Below are 7,500 nucleotides of genomic sequence, written 5' to 3'. Positions count from 1 at the left end.
GGCAGCTATCTTTCAGTCCTAATTTATTAATGCTATTCCTTGAGGGATGCTCAATATTCTAGGTAAGCCATATGTTGTGCGGCATTCTTAACTCCAAATGAAAAAACTAGGGGTCGTGGGCCGGTAGTATTCCCAAGGAAATCTTTTGAATCTGGATAGCTATAATTGAACGATGCTCTTCTCCTTTGGACAAATTGACAAACAGTTCTCATGGTAACCTTTTGGTTAGTAGCCTTCATTACTGAGCATGGGTCATATAAACCTTTGGTCAAGAAGTCAGTCTTCCAATGAGCCTCCAATGGACCTCATATGCTATTCCTTCGAGGGATCCATGAGTCTCCTCGTGATCCAGATGCTCTGTGGCTGCCATCGCTCAGATATGGAAAGTGACCTTGCAACCATAAGTGTGAGAGTTACTTACAGCACTTGTACGTCATGACAAGTGTGAACAGATGTCAATTCCAAGCCTCCTTAGCTCAGAGGCAGAGCACTGGTCTTGTAAACCAGGGGTCGAGAGTTCGATTCTCTCAGGGGGCAGGTGGTTATCCCCACTGGAATGCTTTTAATCAAAGAACTTATAGATTGTCATAAATTAAACATGCTGATTTTGTTAGAGTTCCATTACTCTGCTTGCACCTCACATATTCTTCAGTCATTTTAGTTCAGAGACTGAGATCCGTTCTTTTAAAGAAGGAATTGATTGTTGAATTCCCCCTGAAGCAGGTTGTTCCCTAGTGGAAATTTATATGCGGTGGGCAATATACTCTTTGTCCCGATTAAATGTTATTCCACGAAGTATCTACATTTCTATGATTAATCAGATGCGATGAAAACTTCTTAGTTTAAAGGCCAAACTCTGATCCTGTCAATCATGATTTGCGATTTGTATTCTCTCTTGGCAAGGTAATATTCTGTAGCTAGCAAATCTTCAAATTTTATTTTTCTAGTTTCTTGTCCAAACATTGTAATTCTCTTTGTCTTTCTTGAGGGACAAATAAGCCCTCTACAAGTCAGATAGTTCCTTAGCTTCCGTTCCACAGCTCAGAGGCAGATCACTGCACTTGTCTTGTGAACCAGAGTTTCTTGAACGTCGAGTTTCATAGAGGCCGAATGTTTTTCCCAAAAGGGAATTTTTTACGCAAGATGTTGATAATTATCCCTTCATTTTGTAAGATCATGATGATATTACCCGATGGATACGCATTTCTTTCTTTGAAAGTCAGATGTTTTGCAGCCATCATGAGGGAGGTTCTCTTAAGAGTTTAATCATCCCTTGATAAATGAGAATCCTTAACCATTTTGATGTTAAATTTCTTGTATTGTCTTTATTTTAAAACGGTTGCTAAGAAATGCAGATTCTTTCCCCCTGCAGAAAGTTTAAAGATTTCCAGTGTTTTGGGTAACCAGAGTATGCTACGAGAATTCCTTATTGTAACTTACGATGGAAGAATAACGGGAATCATTATCTTTACATTTTCAAAAGAACTTAGTCTGTTTTGTGGCGTTTCTGTTTACCAATCCTATTCTGATCATGGACCCAAAATTTCATCATCCTTTTTTGTTGGAAAAATTCAATTAATTAAGCGCGCAGCTAATGACCAATCCAGATTTTCCTCTTCGTGGCTGCACTGAAACGGGTGCACTTTGTTCGACTATATATAACAGACTATAAAATCAAAAGCCCTTAATAGAACCTGAAGACAAGTTTTGGCATAAAATGCACCAGGTTTCGTATAAATAGAGGTCATTATTTCGTTATTGTTTTCGTTAGGCGACTTGAGTTCAGTCACTCATTAATTAGAGATACGAAAAAAATACGTCTCTCGTCCTATTCTTGACTATTTCTTGTTTGCTTTGGAGGTCCTGTTCATGAATTTGTTTTGCTCGTCCGTGGGAAGACCTTGTCACTCTGGCGTAATTAATTAATAAACTCCGTGACAGTCTTCCAACTTCATTTGATTTAGTGGAGCAACACATTGCTCTCTCTCTCTCTCTCTCTCTCTCTCTCTCTCTCTCTCTCTCTCTCTCTCTCTCTCTCTCTCTCTCTCTCTTTGTTAAATAGATTTGGGTAGGACTAACATTTCCTGTTCAGCTTGAAATCATGAATACATCTGAAGATGTACAACTTGAGGTTCACAGGGATTTTGATCAGGATTCTTTTTTGCAAAGTGTTTTCCTTGTCAGTGTTTGAGGTAGTAAGCCAGTTCCTTTGTTGTCATTTAAATTTATTTTGGACATTTTCTAAAGAGTTATTAATTTCATCCTTTATTTTACTATAAAGAATCAAATTCAGGGTATTCGACAGTTATGTCAGGAGTGTAATGCCATGATATGTTGGTATGTCTATTTTCCAAGCTGGGTATCTGCTAATATTTTCCTTCTTGCAAACAGTGGAAAGTTTTTTTTACCTTAAAATAAGTGTTAATAATTGGACTGATGTACAGTTTCTAAAATTACGGTGTTGTTCCCATAATTACCCAGAAATTGCTATGCACTCTTCTTCGTTTTGAAAAGGTTTGGAACCCCTTTCTTAGCACATCCCAAAGTGCACCACCTTTTAATGGGAATCGAATATCTCAATAGGAGCCAAGAATCGTCCTTCTTGTGTTTCGTAAGGTTTTATCAGTTTCCCATAAAGGTCTGACGGGTCTATAGAGGCCTTCCGATTGGAAATGGACCGTTGGCCAAAAATATAAACGCCATTAGTGCCTTGGAATGAATCTGCTTTGTGGCATCTCGCAACTTTCCCCAATTGCTGTAGGGTGTTCAGGGGATCAAGAGGACTGGGGTGGCCCTCTGGATCATGTGTGATTAACAGATTTGGTAACATCAGGCAAGGCTGTCGAAGACAGCTTTCGTTCCGTCATCGTCTACAGTACTAGAGAGAGAGAGAAAGAGAGAGAGTTAGTTTGATATCCAAAGGATGACCCTGATGCACATGGTTTGCCAAACCGCACATTTCCTTAATTAAAAATTAGGTCCTGAGTGTAACCGAGACTCAAGTTTGCATGTTGGGATACGCGTACCAACCTATTGCATTCACCTTTACACTTGCATTGGGGAAACTGTTGTATATTGGCAATAAAAAAGATAAAGGGTATTCATTGTATTGACAAAAAAAAAAAAAAAAAAAAAACGATGAATGGTATTAATTGAAATAAGTTGATTTGCTTGTTTCTTCGAGTTTACATCACTATCATCTTCTTAGATGAAGTGTTTATGCAAATTATACATTATACAACGGTAAACCTCGAGGCAAGGACTTTCTTTTACATTATGGGACAGTGTTGCAACTTAGTAACTAATGTTATATGTATTTTTATATAATGGTTGCTTGCTTCTTACTTCCGCTCCCAGTCAAGTTTTCAGTTTGTCAGTGGGATCAGTTGTCTCCTCCACTCTTGCCTATCTTCAAAAACTCCCTCTTTTCTTAATTGTTCAATTGTTGAGGAGTTATTTGTCAAGATCTCCCGTGATATGGTGATAACATTCTATATTTCAATTTTATACTCTCGATAACTGATATTCACAAAGAGAAATTTTGATTGCCAGTGTATTTGGATAGCTGAAATTAACAAGGTTAAATTTTGATTGTCAGTGTACTGATAAATGCCTGAAATTATGTATTGCTGTAAGTGATAAGTACAGACTTTTCAAGATGGTAGTCAAATCTATGGCCTCCTTAGCTCAGGGGCAGAGCACTGGTCTTGTAAACCAGGGGTCGAGAGTTCGATTCTCTCAGGGGGCAAATAAGTTTCTCTTATGGACACTTCTATTCATATGATGTTCTTTAATGCATTAATTGAGGTAATTCCCCATGAATTTTCCAACGGAGAATTTTTATTCCATAATTTATTTCTGCATTTATTAAGTCGTATGTTGGGTTAACAGATGGATTCATAACCCTACACAAAAGGCAGGTGTCTGCAGCCTAAAGAATTGGTGCACTGTCCCAGGACAGAGCACTGATCTTGTGAATCACTTGACAGATGGTATTCAGTAGGAGTAGCCTTTTATTTTCCCTGTATTGTAATTTCATGCCAAATGCTATAGGACTGTGATAGATATGTAAGGCCTAGGGTTTTTGATTAATAATATATTGTCCATGTGTTCCCTTTGACCTATGGAATGTGGAGAACAGTGTAGAGGTAACGACCCGAGAGTAGCTGACAATGAGATTCTAGGGGTGGCGTGAGATAAAAATGCTTAGTTCGAAAAGTCAATGCACGACGGTTTATGAACTCTTCTCAAAGTGCCTTTGTGAAACTGGATGCAGCTAGAACTGCGAGGCGCTATCGAACTGTGTGTTCGTATGTGCGTGTGCGCCTCTTTCTGTTAAAAGAGTGTCATACCCAAGCCTATGGGAGGATTTTGACAGAGGGTCTTCAAGTCACAGGCGAGATGCCGTGGCGTTCGCCGGGGGAGTTTTTGTGACATAGTGTTTTAGTGTCCGGCTGTTTGGGTGAGTGTTGAGTTACTTTAGCCAAAGAGTGGCTTATTATCTGTTTGACATTTTTGTGATGATATCCAATATTTAGCCTCTGTCTGTTAAACTTGTGCGTGTACTTACCGGGATGTGTTCTGTATCTTTGAAACAGACGGTTCTGGAATGCAGGGGGACAAAGAGTTCCCAGAGGGGTGTAGACTTTTTTGATGACTAGACAATGTACTGTTTTGGGTTTTTTGGGTTAGTCTGTAAGACTGGATTACTTGATTGATTGATTTATTTATTCGTTGTTAATAAACGTTAATGTTATGACGCAACTCTCTCATTTTCATTACCTGTTAGAATGGAGAGAAAGAGGTGGAGAGAGAGAGAGATTCCTTGGAGGGAGAGAGAGAGAGAGAGAGAGGGATTGCCGAGAGAGAGAGAGGCTGTGTGTGTAATGTTGTGTGTGGTTTGCCTTCCGTTTCATGTCACGCTTACCTTAACAGATACACAATACTGATAAGCCAAGTTTCTGTACGCTACTTAGCTCAGAGGCAATGCACGGTTCTTGTAAACCAGGTGTAGAGAGTTTTATTCCCTTAGGATCCAAATGGCGTTTCCCATAATCAGAGTGTTCTTTCATGCCTTACGTTATGTATTTCATGAGAGGTGCATAGATAAGCGAAGTATCTAGTATTCTGACCCAAATTCTTTGCAATGATTGGATGGAGTTACATATATGTATTTCTCCTGATAAGACAAAATGTCATAGCCTCCATTTCTCAGAGGCAGATCATTGGCCTTGTAAACCAGTGGTCGAGAGCTCGATTCTACTGGTCTTGTAAGCTAGCAGTTAAGAGTTTGATTTAATAATCAAGGTAGATGGCATTCCCAAAGGGAAATTTTATTTCATATGGTCTTTCGTGGATGGATTAAGTAACAGATACATAGTTTTGATAAGCCATGTGTGTGTGTATGTATGTAATCTTAATAATGCAGAGGCAGATTACTGACCTTGGGAACCAGGTACTGAGAGTCAGTAATCAGAGATAGACTCCGTCCCTTATGGAAAATCATTATTCCCATCATTTCATTTCATATCTGAATTTCATAATTCTACTCATGAGTTAGATGTTATAGTCCCCTTAACTTAGGAGCGGACCGCTGGTCTTGTAAACCATGGATTGAGAGTTCAGTTTTCTCAGAGAGCAGAGGTCCCTAGGAGGATAGTTTTATTCACATGATCTTCTTTCATGTTTTCAAGTTATGGATTTAGTTATAGATACATCTCAAACTGTTGATGAGATTACAAGGCTGATTCATGAATTTTGTGATAAACTAATTTTCAATACTTTCCTTAGCTCAGAGACATAGCACTCATATTGTAAACCAGATGTTGAGAGTTTAACCCTACAGCAGGCAGGTGCCATTCTCTTAATAAGCCAGGTTTCTGTAGACTTCTTAGTTTGTAGGTAGTTCACTGATCTTGTAAACCAGAGGCCAAGTGCTTGATTCTTGTTTGGGTCAGACCATTCGCAAAAGGAAATTTTACTCCCACAGTGTTCCTGTTTTTCATGGCTTAGGTTATGGATTTTTAAGAAAATGATTGCTGCATAGTTATTGTGAGCCAGGTGACTATAGGAGTCTTTGAAATGAAGCGTAGAACTAGTTGTGTAAAATGAATACACTGACAACTGAGTTCTTCTGGTAAGCCAGAGTTTCGTTGTCTACTTTCCTCAGAGGTAGACCACTGGTATTGTAAACCAGGGGTCGATGGTTAGATTCTTTCAAAAGAAACCCTTAAAAAAAGGGTAGCAGTTTCCCATGATGGTCTTTCATTCTTTAAATTATGGTCGCTTATGTGGTAGCCACATAATTTTACTGATCACCCGTATTTTTATTGCCTACTTAGCAGATCATTGGTCTTGTAAACCAGGCAGATAGGGTTCCTATATGGATGCCTTTATTCACATGTTTGGAATTCAGTGATACGTACATAATTCGTGTAGGGAATTAAATGATACATACAAAATTCCTGTAGGGACTTAAATGATACATACATAATTCGTGTAGGGAATTAAATGATACATACAAAAGTAGTGTAGGGAATTAAATGATACGTCCATAATTAGTTTAGGGAATTAAATTAACCAACATAATTTTTGTAGGGAATTAAATGATACATATATATTTTATGTAGGAAATTAAATGATACATACATAATTCGTGTAGGGAGTTAAATGATACGTACATAATTCGTGTAGGCAATTAAATGATACATAATTCTCAGAATAGCTCAGAGGCAGATCAGTGATCTCGTAAACCAGTGGTCCGGAGTTCGATCTTCGAATGAAAGTAACTGGCATTCCCAAGGGAAAGATTTTGGTTACATGTGCTCTCATGGATAGGGATAAGTGATGTGTACATCGTTCTACTGATAAACCAAGTGTCAGTAATCTCCTTATCTCAGATGCTGCTGCATACTGGTCTTACATGTAAACCAGGTGATGAAAGTCAATCTTCAGGCGGCTTACGGAGTTCACCGATTCGGTAGTCCCGAGTTCGATTCCCCGCTCTGCCAACGTTCTGGTGATTAGAAATTAATTTCTCGATATAACGCGGTTCGGATCCCACAATAAGCTGTAGGTCCCGTTGCTAGGTAACCAACTGGTTCCTAGCCACGTAAAAATATCTAATCCTTCGGGCCAGCCCTAGGAGAGCTGTTAATCAGCTCAGTGGTCTGGTTAAACTAGGATATACTTAATTTACTGTCAATTTCCCTTTTGGCGCTGAATGACCTTATAGGTCCTCCCAGCGCTTTGCATTTGGCCTAAATCCTTTATTCTATTCTATTCTTGACCTTTGCTCTTAATTGACTATTCTATACCATGAACTGTGCAGGGGCAGAAAAAGCCTCAAATTCATAAGAGATAGAGTGATGGGCTTAGCACAGATATTTTCGAAACCGCTAAATGTGGGAGAAAAAGCGGTTATACCCATTATATATCATATTTAAACTTGGATGGTCAGTTATTTATCACATTCCATGAGAAGGCTGGCTGGCCCCTTTT

The 7,500-nt window shown here is 38.9% G+C and overlaps 1 protein-coding gene and 2 non-coding genes across 3 annotated transcripts in view; all 3 read left to right on the top strand.

Annotated features, from left to right (window-relative positions):
• LOC135212239 (uncharacterized) overlaps positions 1-7,500 on the top strand; it is a 790,449-nt gene that overhangs the window by 481,043 nt on the left and 301,906 nt on the right. The gene's annotated exons all lie outside the window — the stretch shown is intronic.
• On the top strand, positions 466-537 carry Trnat-ugu (transfer RNA threonine (anticodon UGU)). Its single transcript has one exon. It is a non-coding gene; the product is annotated as a tRNA-Thr (tRNA).
• On the top strand, positions 3,677-3,748 carry Trnat-ugu (transfer RNA threonine (anticodon UGU)). Its single transcript has one exon. It is a non-coding gene; the product is annotated as a tRNA-Thr (tRNA).

The sequence above is a fragment of the Macrobrachium nipponense genome, chromosome 40 (assembly GCF_015104395.2).
Source record: "Macrobrachium nipponense isolate FS-2020 chromosome 40, ASM1510439v2, whole genome shotgun sequence".
Classification (NCBI taxonomy): domain Eukaryota; kingdom Metazoa; phylum Arthropoda; class Malacostraca; order Decapoda; family Palaemonidae; genus Macrobrachium; species Macrobrachium nipponense.
The sequence above is the reverse complement of the archived record's forward strand: the minus strand, read 5'-3'. Positions and strand labels throughout refer to the sequence as shown.